Here is a 14,432-nt window from a genome sequence, read left to right on the forward strand (position 1 = left end):
TGGTAGCACTGCAGGTGCCCCCTCCCCCCACTCCTACATATGGCAGCGCCCCCCAGAACCTCCTGACTATCTCCCTCACTCCTGATGGCAGCTTCTCTTGCGGGTTGGGAGGGTAAACAGTAAATGAGGCCAGAACATACCCTCCGCTACCCCTCCTCTCCGGTCATGTAGCAGCCTCTCACTTTCACAAGGTGGCACTGGAGCCACTAATTAAGAGAAAGTGTGGGAGAAGCTACTGCCGGTCACCACCAGGGGCAACACAGAGCAACTAACATGATTACCTATAACATGTACTGTAGATCCTTCTATAGTCCATATATACAGGTAATAGTAGTTATATAATATCCTGGACTGGAGTCCTGTATTAGATTACCTATAACATGTAGATCCTTCTATAGTCCATATATACAGGTAATAGTAGTTATACACTTCTCAAAAAATAAAGTGAACACTAACATAACACATCCTAGATCTGAATGAACTAATCGTATGAAATAATTTCGTCTTAAGATAGTTGAATGCACTGACAACAAAATCACACAAAAATGATCAATGGAAATCAAAAGTATCAACCCATGGAGGTCTGGATATGGAGTCACCCTCAAAATCACAGTGGAAAACCCCACTACAGGCTGATCCAACTTTATGTAATGTCCTTAAAACAAGTCCCAATGAGGCTCAGTAGTGTGTGTGGCCTCCACGTGCCCGTATGACCTCCCTACAACACCTGGGCATGCTCCTGATGAGGTGGAGGATGGTCTCCTGAGGGATGTCTTCCCAGACCTGGACTAAAGCATCCGCCAACTCCTGGACAGTTTGTGGTGGATGGAGCGAGATGCCCCAGATGTGCTCAATCAGATTCAGGTCTGGGGAATGGATGGGCCAGTCCATAGCATCAATGCCATCCTCCTTGCAGGAACTACGGCCTCCTGATGTACTGGCCTCTCTCCTGGTAGCGCCTCCATGCTCTGGACACTGCGCTGACAGACACAGCAAACCTTCTTGCCACAGTTTGCATTGATGTGCCATCCTGGATGAGCTGCACTACCTGAGCCACTTGTGTGGGTTGTAGACTCCGTCTCATGTTACCACTAGAGTGAAAGCACAGCAAGCAGTCAAAAGTGACCAAAACATCAGCCAGGAACCATAGGAACTGAGAAGTGGTCTGTGGTCACCACCTGCAGAACCACTACTTTATTGGGGTTGTCTTGCTAATTGCCTACAATTTCCATTTGCACAACAGCATGTGAAATTGATTGTCAATCAGTGTTCTTCCTGAGTGGACAGTGGGATTTCACAGAAGCTTCATTGACTTGGAGTTACATTGTGTTGTTTAAGTTCCCTTTATGAGCAGTATATAATACCCTGGACTGGTCTCCTGTATTAGATTACCTATAACATGTATATCCTTCTATAGTCCATATATACAGGTAATAGTAGTAGTTATATAATACACTGGACTGGTCTCCTGTATTAGATTACCTATAACATGTAGATCCTTCTATAGTCCATATATACAGGTAATAGTAGTTATATAATACCCTGGACTGGTCTCCTGTATTAGATTACCTATAACATGTATATCCTTCCATAGTCCATATATACAGGTAATAGTAGTTATATAATACCCTGGACTGGTCTCCTGTATTAGATTACCTATAACATGTAGATCCTTCTATAGTCCATATATACAGGTAATAGTAGTTATATAATACCCTGGACTGGTCTCCTGTATTAGATTACCTATAACATGTAGATCCTTCTATAGTCCATATATACAGGTAATAGTAGTTATATAATACCCTGGACTGGTCTCCTGTATTAGATTATCTATAACATGTATATCCTTCTATAGTCCATATATACAGGTAATAGTAGTTATATAATACACTGGACTGGTGTCCTGTATTAGATTATCTATAACATGTAGATCCTTCTATAGTCCATATATACAGGTAATAGTAGTTATATAATACCCTGGACTGATGTCCTGTATTAGATTATCTATAACATGTAGATCCTTCTATAGTCCATATATACAGGTAATAGTAGTTATATAATACCCTGGACTGGTGTCCTGTATTAGATTATCTATAACATGTAGATCCTTCTATAGTCCATATATACAGGTAATATTAGTTATATAATACCCTGGACTGATCTCCTGTATTAGATTACCTATAACATGTATATCCTTCCATAGTCCATATATTCAGGTAATAGTAGTTATATAATACACTGGACTGGTGTCCTGTATTAGATCACCTATAACATGTATATCCTTCCATAGTCCATATATACAGGTAATAGTAGTTATATAATACACTGGACTGGTGTCCTGTATTAGATTATCTATAACATGTTGAACCTTCTATAGTCCATATATACAGGTAATAGTAGTTATATAATACCCTGGACTGGTGTCCTGTATTAGATTACCTATAACATGTAGATCCTTCTATAGTCCATATATACAGGTAATAGTAATTATATAATACCCTGGACTGGTCTCCTGTATTAGATTACCTATAACATGTATATCCTTCCATAGTCCATATATACAGGTAATATTAGTTATATAATATCCTGGACAGGTGTCCTGTATTAGATTACCTATAACATGTATATCCTTCCATAGTCCATATATACAGGTAATATTAGTTATATAATATCCTGGACTGGTGTCCTGTATTAGATTACCTATAACATGTAGATCCTTCTATAGTCCATATATACAGGTAATAGTAGTTATATAATACCCTGGACTGGTGTCCTGTATTAGATTACCTATAACATGTAGAACCTTCTATAGTCCATATATACAGGTAATAGTAGTTATATAATACCCTGGACTGGTGTCCTGTATTAGATTACCTATAACATGTAGATCCTTCTATAGTCCATATATACAGGTAATAGTAGTTATATAATACACTGGACTGGTCTCCTGTATTAGATTACCTATAACATGTAGATCCTTCTATAGTCCATATATACAGGTAATAGTAGTTATATAATACCCTGGACTGGTGTCCTGTATTAGATTATCTATAACATGTAGATCCTTCTATAGTCCATATATACAGGTAATAGTAGTTATATAATACCCTGGACTGGTGTCCTGTATTAGATTACCTATAACATGTAGATCCTTCCATAGTCCATATATACAGGTAATAGTAGTTATATAATACCCTGGACTGGTGTCCTGTATTAGATTACCTATAACATGTAGATCCTTCTATAGTCCATATATACAGGTAATATTAGTTATATAATACCCTGGACTGGTGCCCTGTATTAGATTATCTATAACATGTAGAACCTTCTATAGTCCATATATACAGGTAATAGTAGTTATATAATACCCTGGACTGGTGTCCTGTATTAGATTATCTATAACATGTAGATCCTTCTATAGTCCATATATACAGGTAATAGTAGTTATATAATACCCTGGACTGGTGTCCTGTATTAGATTACCTATAACATGTAGAACCTTCTATAGTCCCTATATACAGGTAATAGTAGTTATATAATACTCACCTTGTGAAGTATATACCATGCCCCCACTGCGGCCCCTCTGTGCTGTGTTCCCTCCGCTCTGAAGGTTCTCTCCCCGCTTCCTCTGGTTCGTTCACTGTGTATTGCTTCATCTCTCTATATTGTAATTTCCTCCCGGCTGCTCTTCTTTCACTTCCTTTGCGTTTGTTTTAAGATGAAGTTTACGGATGGGTTCACATATATCAGTTCCATGGACACCAGTTATTTTTTGTGCAAAAACTGACCCCAAAGGATGATACAACTGATCCAAAAAAATCCCCATAATGCGACCTATAAAGTGAACAATTCAGTTGCGAAACAAACTGAAATCTTTGGAAGAGAAGAAAACCCCCGCACTATAATCTGGTGGCGCTTGGTTTGCACAGATTGCTGTAATAAAACCAAAATTGGCCCCAAGAGTATTTTTGGGCAGGAGTCTATTAGCGTGGCACACCTTGGTGTGGTGGTAATATTTGCCCACTCTTCCTTGCTCCAAAGCTGTCAGATTGCGAGGACATCTCCTGTGCACAGCCCTCCATGGATCTCCCCCCAGATGTTTATTTTGATTACTCCTCCCACAGACATCTTACCCCCTGTTACAGCGAGCGCTCCGATCCCCGCCTCCGGATCGGAGCGCCCACTGCCTACCTCCGTTGCCCCCGGTCCCCGGCGTCTCCCGGTGAGAGACACCGACCGGGAGCGCGGGTCCTACTGTCCAGGGGACGCGGCTCGCATTGCGGCTGGCCACCTCTCACGCGCCGCGTCCCCCTCCTTCACACCTGCGCTCCGGTGCGCTGCGGCCCCGTCCTCGGCATTCCGGCTCGCGCGGCCCCGCCTTGCCCGTTGCCGTACCCGTTGCTATTGTCCTCTCGCCTGTGAACCTTTGCCGCCTGTCCTGACCTTTGCTACGTCCGACCACGCTTCTGCCTTCTCCTTTGTACTACACCTGTCTCAGCAGTCAGTGAGGTTGAGCCGCTACCGGAGGACACGACCTGGTTGCTCCCGCCGCAGCAAGACCATCCCGCTTTGCGGCGGGCTCTGGTGAAAACCAGTAGCAACTTAGAACCGATCCTCCAGTACGGTCCACGCCAATCCCTCACTGACACAGAGGATCCACCTCCAGCCAGCCGAATCCTGACACCCCCTATCCAAAGGATACGGGATAAGATGTATGATCGCGGGGGTCCCACCGCTGGGAATCTCCAGCAATCTTTGTGCAGCACCCGCGTTCTAAACAGTATGGGGGGAGATTTATCAAAACCTGTCCAGAGGAAAAGTGTCCCAGTTGCCCATAGCGACCAATCAAATCGCTTCTTTCATTTCTGAAAAGGCCTATGAAAAAATGAAAGAAGCGATCTGATTGGTTGCTATGGACAACTGGGCAACTTTTCCTTTGGACAGGGTTTAATAAATCTCCCCCTATGTTTAGAACGCAGGGTTTGGGCAACCGGAGACGTGACGCCATGCCCCCTCCATTGATGTCTGTATGTGTACTGTTTAGAATGCCGGGTAATGCACGGAGATTTGGATAGGGGGTAAGATGTCTTTGGGCAGAATACCCCTTTAAGACCTGGGCTCTTGCTGGGCCATTAATGGGGTATTCCGCTGCTCAGCATTTGAAACAAAATGTTCCGAACGTTTCAAAATTGCCTCGCTTCACCGTGGGCAAGGTGTACTTTTGGTCATGTGCCGTGCTGTTTTTGCACCTATTATACGTTTTGGAATTATGGCCAAAGAATGTAATCTTGGTTTCAGAAGACCAATATGTGTTTTTTGGGGACTTGGGGGGAGATTTATCAAAACCTGTGCAGAGGAAGAGTGGTGCAGTTGCCCATAGCAACCAATCAGATTGCTTCTTTCATTTTCCACAGGCCTCTTTAGAGGCCTGTGGAAAATGAAAGAAGCAATCTGATTGGTTGCTATGGGCAACTGCACCACTCTTCCTCTGCACAGGTTTTGATAAATCTCCCCCTTGATCTTTGTTTTTGCAAACTTCAGCCGGGTTTGGATTTTTTTCTTCGATGTTCTTTCTTTAGTTTTGCCCCCTATCCCATAGCCCATTCATGTGAAGAATAGTGATGAGCGGCATTGGCCATATCAGAATTTGCGATATTTCGCGAATATTTAGATGGATATTCGTCCTATATTCGCGAACTTCACGTATTCGTTATATTTGCATATTCGAGGAAGAAAACCGTGAGCGGGTGGGCAACTTTACCATTGGTTGCTAGGGATGTTGTTGATAACCTCTGACAAGTGTATTTGCATCATTTTAATTGGCCCACAAGTGAAAAGAAGGAATATGCGCATATGTGGAAAAAAGTGAATATTCGTAATTTCGAATATATAGCGAATACATTCGCAATATTCGCGAATTCGCAAATCTGCGATATTCGCGATAAAAATTTGAAACGCGAAGATTCGCGCCCAACCCTATTCTTCACTACTGTTGGGCGCGAATATTGGCATTTCAAATTTTTATCGAGGATATCGCAAATTCTTGAATATTGCGAATATATTCGCTATATATTCGAAATTACAAATATTCACTTTTTCCGCATATGCGCATATTCCTTCTTTTCGCGAATTCGAATATGGGCAATGCCGCTCATTACTAGTGAAGAATACGGGAGATTGTTGTCACATGTATCACACAGCCAGGACTTTCCTGCAGTAAATTCCTGTAATTCCTTTATTGTTGCACTAGGCCTCTAAGAAGTCCGGAATTTAAAGGGGACCTCTCATCAAATAAACTTTTGATATATTTTAGATGAATGAATGTTGAATAACTTTCCAATAGCATGTTAATGAAAAATATGCTTCTTTCTATTGTATTTTTCCCGATCAGTCCTGTCACAAAGCATTTCTGACTCATGCTGGAGTCCTAAACACTCAGAGCTGCCAGCCTGCTTTGTTCACAGCCAAACAGGCTGTGAACAAAGCAGGCTGGCAGCTCTGAGTGTTCTCCTTTGTGAATAAAGCAGACTGGCAGCTCGTAGTGTTTAGGACTCCAGCATGAGTCTGAAATGCTTGCTGCCAGGACTGGTAGGGAGACCCCTAGTGGTCATTTCTTCAAAGTGGAAAATTTAATAGAAAGAAGTATATTTTTTAATAACATGCAATTGTAAAGTTATTCTGCATACATTAATCTATAATATATCAAAAGTTTTTTTTGATGAGAGGTACCCTTTAAATTTCTCAGTGTGAATGAGCCAATGTAAAACCTATTCAGACTAATATTAGATACATGCAGCAGAATTTTGCTCGGATATTCCATAGTTTAACCCATTAAGGACCAGGCCCATTTTGGCCTTAAGGACCAGACCAATTTTATTTTTGCCTTTTCGTTTTTTCCTCCTCGCATTCTAAAAATCATAATTCTTATATTTCCATCCACAGACCCATATGAGGGCTTGTTTTTTGCGTCACCAATTGTACTTTGTAATGACATCACTTATTTTACCATAAAATGTACGGCGCAACCAAACAAATATTATTTATGTGGGGAAATTGGAAAGAAAACCGCAATTTAGCAAATTTTAGTGAAGGTTTTGTTTTCACGCTGTACACTTTCCGGTAAAAATGACAGGTCTTCTTTATTCTGTGGGTCAATACGATTAAAATGATACCCATGTTTTCTATAATTGTACCGCTTAAAAAAATCTCAAACCATTTTAACAAAATTAGGATGTTTGAAATTGCCCTATTTTGACCACCTATAACTTTCTCATTTTTCTGTATATGGGGCGAAATGAGGGCTCATTTTTTGCGCCATGATCTTTAGTTTTTATCAGTGCCATTTTTGCTTAGGTTTAACTTTTTATAAATTTTTTATTAATTTTTTTGGGAATAAAATGTGCCAAAAAAAAGCAGCAATTTTGGACATTTTAAATGTTTTTATGTTTACGCTGTTTACTGTATACAATAATTAACAATATATTTTAATAGTTCAGACTTTTACGCATGCGGTGATACCAAATATGTGTATAAATTTTTTTAACGCTTTTTTGGGGGTAAAATGGGAAAAATGGACGTTTTACTTTTTTATTGGGGGAGGGGATTTTTCAAATTTATTTACTTTTTTATTTTAAATTTTTTTACTTTTTTTTTTTTACACTTTAATAGTCCCCATAGAAGACTATCTATAGCACTCCTTTGATTGCTAATACTGTTCAGTGCTATGCATAGGGCATAGCACTGACCAGTATTATCGGTCAGCGATGTTTGCGACGGGGCCTGATGAGAGCAGGGTGCTGCGTGCAGGATTGCGGGGGTCCCCAGCGGCGGGACCCCGCGCGATCAGGCAACTTATCCCCTATCCTTTAGATAGGGGATAAGTTTTCAGCACGGTAGTACCCCTTCAAAGGGGTACTCCGGTGCTTACACATCTTATCCCCTATCCAAAGGATAGGGGATAAGATGCCTGATCGCGGGAGCCCGCAGCTGGGGACGCCCGGGATCATGCACGCGGCACCCCGTTTGTAATCAGTGCCCGGAGCGTGTTCGCTCCGGGTCTGATTACCGGCGACCGCAGGGCTGGCGGCGTGTGACGTCACGCCTCCGTCCCCGTGTGACGTCACGCTCCGCCCCTCAATGCAAGCCTACGGGAGGGGGCGTAATCACGCCCCCTCCCGTAGGCTTGCATTGAGGGGCGGAGCGTGACGTCACACGGGGTGGGGATAGGATAGGGGATAAGATGTGTAAGCACCGGAGTACCCCTTTAACCCCTTAAGGACCAAGGGCGTACAGGTACGCTCTTGGTCCTGCTCTCCTGATATAACGTGGGGTTACACAGTAACCCCGCGTCATATCACGGCGGGCCCGGCGTCATAGTGAAGCCGGGACCCGCCTCTAATAGCGCGCAGCGCCGATCGCGGCGCAAAATTGAAAGAGTTATGATTTTTTTAAAGGCAATGAGCAAAAAACGAAAATGCAAAAACGGAAAAAACCCCGGTCCTTAAGGGGTTAAAGGCACATGGTAAGTGGAGACCCTGGTATCAATTTAGCATTAGGGCCAAGGATCTTCACCTTATACCTCTGGTAATATTATTGTGGTCGTCTAAATCCTCATCATTCATCACCAGCTTCTCCTTTCTGTTATTTCTCTATTCTATATTTTGAGGACTATATTGCCTCATCGCAGATATGTACAGATCGTAGTCTTCAGTGTGGATACAGTTTCTCAGAAGACGCTTACATCAAATGTTTTTGCTAGTGAAAAGATGGAGATGTCACAAGGCATTTAGCAGGAGTCGGGGGAATGCCTATTGCATGGTGCACTGATAAATCTTAGGCTGGGTTCACACCACGTTTTGTTAACTGCGGTTCCCGTATACGGCTGGAAGGAGGGGGCGGGGCTTAATCGCGGTGCAATCAGCCGTATTCGGGAACAGTATTTAATGCATGTCTATGAGCCGACCGGAATGAACCGCAACCTCCCGTCGGCTTTGTTTTCGGCTGTATGCGGTTTCCCGACCGCAGGCAAAAACGTGGTTGACCGCGTTTTTGCCTGGGGTCAGGAATCCGCATACGGCCGAAAACGAAGCCGACCGGAGGCTGCGGTTCATTCCGGTCGGCTCATAGACATGCATTAAATACCGTTCCCGAATACGGCTGAGTGCGGGCGCCGTGTTTAAGCCCCGCCCCCCTCCTCCCAGCCGTATACAGGAACCGTAGTTAACAAAACGTGGTGTGACCCCAGCCTTAGAAAGATATTTTGATCTATATAGAATGTAAATGTTATAGGAAGGGGAAGAAGTTGTCTGGTATAGAATACTCTGTTAGATAACACTCAGATAATATAGTGGGCGGCTCATTTAGAATCCTCATCTATTAGTCAGGGCGGAGATTCCTCATTCTGGGGCACCCAGCATTACAAGGACAGCACAAGGACACTAGGTACATAACGGATAAATGCATAGAATAGCCATTAAAGGGGTAATCCGCCCCTAGACATCTTATCCCCTATCCAAAAGGATATCTGTGCAGCACCTGGCGTTCATTTAGAATGCTGGGTGTGGGCGGCAGGGGTTGTGACATCACAGCAACGCCCCATCGTGACATCACCACAACCCCTCGTGATGTCATGCCACGCCCCCTCAATGCAAGTCTATGGAAGGGGGCATGGCCGGAGACGCCATAACCGCCGCCGCCCGCTTCAAGCGTTCGGAACAAAATGTTCCGAGCGCTGAGGCAGCGGAGTACCCCTTTAAGGTTAAATGTACATACGGTGCAGGTTATTGCGATGGTTGCATGAATATCCTTTGGATAGAGGATAAGATGCTAAGCAGCAGAGTACCATGGATTTAGACTTCCCTGTCATGTATTCCCATCTGCAGAGAAGTCACTAAAGGGGACGGTCCACCAAAATGTTGCAAAGTGTTTCTCGATACTGGAACTCCATGAATCCAGTATTGATGCTCCCCTAGATGCACAGGCACATAGTTAAAGAAGTATTCCAGGTTTTTTTTTTTATTTGACTATGCTACAGGGGCTATAAAGTTAGTGTAGTCCATAATATAGTGTCTGTACATGTGTGTGACGGTTTTCTCACAATTCTTCTGTGATTTTCACCCCAATATTTATTTTTAATAGCATACAAAATGACTGTTGTCTCAGATTTTTCCCAGGTTGCAGTGTGGCCGAGACATGACATCACTAGTCAGCTGATGACAGGGAGCCTGTCTGCTTCAATGGGTGGAGCCATCGCTTGGTGGGAGAGTGATCAATCTGCAACTAATGCAACAGCTGTAGGCACCCTGATTGAAAACTACAGGTCTTTTGAATGGATGCAGCTCATTTATGTTTCAATGGGTGGGGTGGCTGATGTGTGGGAGGGAGGAAGATGGAATTGTGGGATTTGTAGTCAAAAAAAGAAAAGTCAAACAGGAAATACCAATTCGCAAAAAGCTATCCACAGTATTATGGTAATCTCACAACATAGCCATTTATCCCCAAGACAAGCGCAGATCCTTCCTAATCATGTCCATTACTGTCTGCCAGGTACGTACTAAAATCACCTTATGGTGGAGAAACCCTTTCAGGACTCTACATCAGCTAAACTTGTGAACCAGAGGAAGACACAGGTTTGTGCTGAAACGCGTTGTCTATTATTATACTTTAGTCATGTGCATCGCTTGTGGTCGTTCTTTTCCTGTCCATTCAGCAGCAGTGCCCCTGTAAACCCGATATTTCCTCGCTGCCCTCATATAGACGTGTTTTATGGTCTATAGTGAGTGCACAGAGCAGGATGTCCTGATTAGTCTTGTCGGTCTGAGATTGTGCAAAACCCATACCGAGATATTTTTTTTACTGTGAAAATCTGTTAAAAATAGGAAGAAGAGAGATCCCTCCTGTATCCGCGCACAGAAAAACTTTCAAGTTTCATCACCACGGACACAAACCCCAGCATGGAGTTGATATATTTATTAAGTCTTTTGATGGAAAGTCAATTCTTTAATTTATTTTTTCTTGCCTTTTCCCTTGAATTCTATTTTAATAGGACTGGAACACCACTAAATAAAAAAAATAAAAAATAAAAATAAAAAATCGGATTAGTCTTAATCCAAATTTTTTTGGGATTAGATTCAGACTAAGACAGCAGTCCATGCTCCTGGACAAGGACTGGCAAAAAAAAAATTAAATAAATAAAATATACTGCATAAGTAGTTAACATTTGATGTGTATATTATTACAATTTATTAGTCTGGGCTAATGTGTGTGGCCACCCAGAGGTAAGTGCTTATGCTGCCACTTATTCTCTATGTTCTGCTCTGCACCAGGCCCAGCTAATGATAACTGAGCTGTCAGGCATACAGTGCATGCCTCATCACTTAGTACCTACAGGAGCAGGGACTTCTGTCATTGACAGGAGTCCCAGCTCCATTATTTAGTTTCTATGCCACCCTAGACCAGTGTTTCCCCACCAAAGTCTGTCCGGCCATACTTAAAGGGGTATTCCGCCCCTAGACATCGTATCCCCTATCCAAAGGATAGGGGATAAGATGTTAGATCGCTCCGGTCCCGCTGCTGGGGACCCCGGGGATCGCCGCTGCGGCACCGCGCTATCATTACAGCACAGAGCGAGATCGCTCTGTGCGTAATGACGGGCGATACGGGGGACGGAGCAGCGTGACGTCATGGCGCCGCCCCTCGTGACATCACGGCCCGTCCCCTTAATGCAAGTCTATGGGAGGGGGCGTAACGACCGCCACGCCCCCTCCCATAGACTTGTATTGAAAGGGGCGGGCCGTGACATCACGAGGAGCGGAGCCGTGACGAAACGATGCTCCGGCCCCTGTACCGCCCATCATTACGTGCAGAGCAGCGGGACCGCGGCGATCTGACATCTTATCCCCTATCCTTTGGATAGGGGATAAGATGTCTAGGGGCGGAATACCCCTTTAAGATTGTTGTTTTGAAACAGCTGGAGGCACACTGGTTGGGAAACATTGGCCTAGGCCAACTGTATAGACTGCTGCGGACAGTACAATCAGGAGCAGGGACTCCAGTAAAGCAAAAATGTTGCAAAAATCTTTTGATCACTTATTTAACCAAGTACTATACAGATTAAAGATAAGTGGTAATTCTAGGACAACTTCTATAAATTGTACTTTATAAGTGGTGCCAATCTTAATGATATAATCCAAAATAGCGACCATACCCGGTATGCAACAATAATCCAACAAAAAATTTGGTAGACTTCTATGATAATACATAATATTACAGCTTCATCAATGTAATTTTCAGGATAATATATGCATAAAACACAAATGAGATTTATAATACCATCAACTGGTATAAAGTAAAAATATATTTTTTGGTCAGGAGGGTGGATCATGTAAAGTACGTACAGGTAGCGCAAAGGAAATGTATGAACAGAAATTCCTTAAAGGGGTACTCCACTGCCCAAGCGTCCGGAACATTTTGTTCCGAACGCTGGGTGCAATCAGCGAGGGTCGTGACGTCATGCACACACACCCTAGTGACGTCACGTCACGCCCCCTCAATGCAATTCTATGGGAGGGGGCGTGGCAGCTGCCACGCCCCCTCCAATAGACTTGCATTGAGGGGGCGTGGCATGACGTTACTTGGGGGCATGTGCATGACGTCACGACCCTCGCTGACTGCACCCAGCGTTCGGAACAAAATGTTCCGGGCGCTGGGGCAGTGGAGTAACCCTTTAATACTTCACTCGCTCAAGCATAGGGAATATGGTTAAAGCGTTCCTCCGATGATGGTCACAGCAGCAGGATAGGCGTTTAAATTTTGCGACAACTTCAGAGCCCTAGACTTACCCCAATTGATGGTCTCAGGGAAAGTCTCGACTCCAGAGTTGCTGCAAAATGTAAACACATATATGCTGCTGGAACCATTATTGGAGGTATACCTTAAAGGGGTACTCCGGTGGAAAACTTTTTTTTTAATCAACTGGTGCCAGAAACTTAAACAGATTTGTAAATGGCTTCTATTAAAAAATCTTTACCCTTCCAGTACTTTTTACCAGCTGTATGCTACAGAGGAAATTCTATTCTTTTTTAATTTATTTTTTGTCTTGTCCACAGTGCTCTCTGCTGACACCTGATGCCCGTATCAGGAACTGTCCATGTCCAGAGAAGGAGAAAATCCCCATTGCAAACCTATGCTGCTCTGGACAGTTACTGACACGGACAGAGGTGTCAGCAGAGAGCACTGTGGACAAGACAAAAAAGAAATTCAAAAAGAAAAGAATTTCCTTTCTAGCATACAGCTGCTAAAAAGTACTGGAAGGATAAAGATTTTGTAATAGAAGTAATTTACAAATCTGTTTAACTTTCTGGCACCAGTTGATTTAAAAAAAAAAAAAAAGTTTTCCACCGGAGTACCCCTTTAACTGTTTCACTGTCTTCCTTCACCATGTTCATAGCGACACATGGACTTCAAAGGTGTGGTGGGTCTTTTGCGGCGCTGACTCGGAATAGGCACATCAGGTGAGTATGAAAGGTTTATTAAAATGCAACGCGTTTCACCGCACATGGGCGGCTTCATCAGGCATGAAGCCGCCCATGTGCGGTGAAACGCGTTGCATTTTAATAAACCTTTCATACTCACCTGATGTGCCTGTTCTGAGTCAGCGCCGCAAAAGACCCACCACACCTTTGAAGTCCATTTGTCGCTATCTACTTGGTTGGGAGGCTGCAGATTGGGCTCTAACAATCCTTACACGCTGTCCATTGTTGTGTGTGAGCTCACACAACCACCTGGGGTAAGAGGCTTTAAAAAGAATCCTTCTACCAATACCTACCCAGTCGGTTTTACGCTATGGAGCGCTCTCTTTTATATTTTTAGTTCACCATGTTCATGTGCTTCTGTCTATCTTTTAGTTAGTTTTAACCTACCACCAGCTCATGTCCCTGGAGGACTCCATCCACATCAGTCGTTCTCTCCTTCCAATGTCTATGTCCATCCAGGTTTTATGCACAATTCCCTTTTTTTGCTGCTTCTCTCTGTTCTCAGAGGGAACAAACTTCAACGTCTTACCTGCCGAAGTAAGAACGAGCAAATCCGATCACCGTTCCTTGTATGACTTCTTCTGTCCTGTTTAACCCTGGAACTTCTAGTCAGTGTGCAACAAACTAAGACTAATTCACAAGTAACTTCCTTCAAACTGTGTTACCCTCCTCCTCTTCTGCTTTTTTTTCCTTTCCTTTTTTGCTCTATTTCATGGTAGTTTACTACCAGACCAAACAACAGGCACGGTGGAGGAGTTGGCATATTTATCTTACCACATTGCACCACCTCATCTTACCACTTATCAGTCAGTCCTCCAGTCTCCTCACTCACATTCTCCTCATTTAAAGAGGTATTCTGCCCCTAGATGGGGGTCCAAAGGATACGGGATAAGATGTCTG

General features: G+C 43.4%; 1 protein-coding gene across 3 annotated transcripts in view; it reads right to left on the bottom strand.

Moving 5' to 3' along the window:
* LOC130293701 (sialic acid-binding Ig-like lectin 13) overlaps positions 1 to 14,432 on the bottom strand; it is a 64,360-nt gene that overhangs the window by 35,978 nt on the left and 13,950 nt on the right. The window contains exon 1 of one of the 3 annotated variants that reach the window (XM_056542713.1): positions 14,062 to 14,150. The exons of 1 other annotated variant lie outside the window; for it this stretch is intronic. The gene's annotated coding sequence lies outside the window, so the exon portion shown is untranslated. Of the gene's footprint in view, positions 1 to 3,546; positions 4,101 to 14,061; positions 14,151 to 14,432 lie in introns of those variants that run through there. One more of the 3 variants, XM_056542714.1, reaches the window with a different exon arrangement.

The sequence above is a fragment of the Hyla sarda genome, chromosome 10, assembly GCF_029499605.1.
Source record: "Hyla sarda isolate aHylSar1 chromosome 10, aHylSar1.hap1, whole genome shotgun sequence".
Taxonomy (NCBI): Eukaryota; Metazoa; Chordata; class Amphibia; order Anura; family Hylidae; genus Hyla; species Hyla sarda.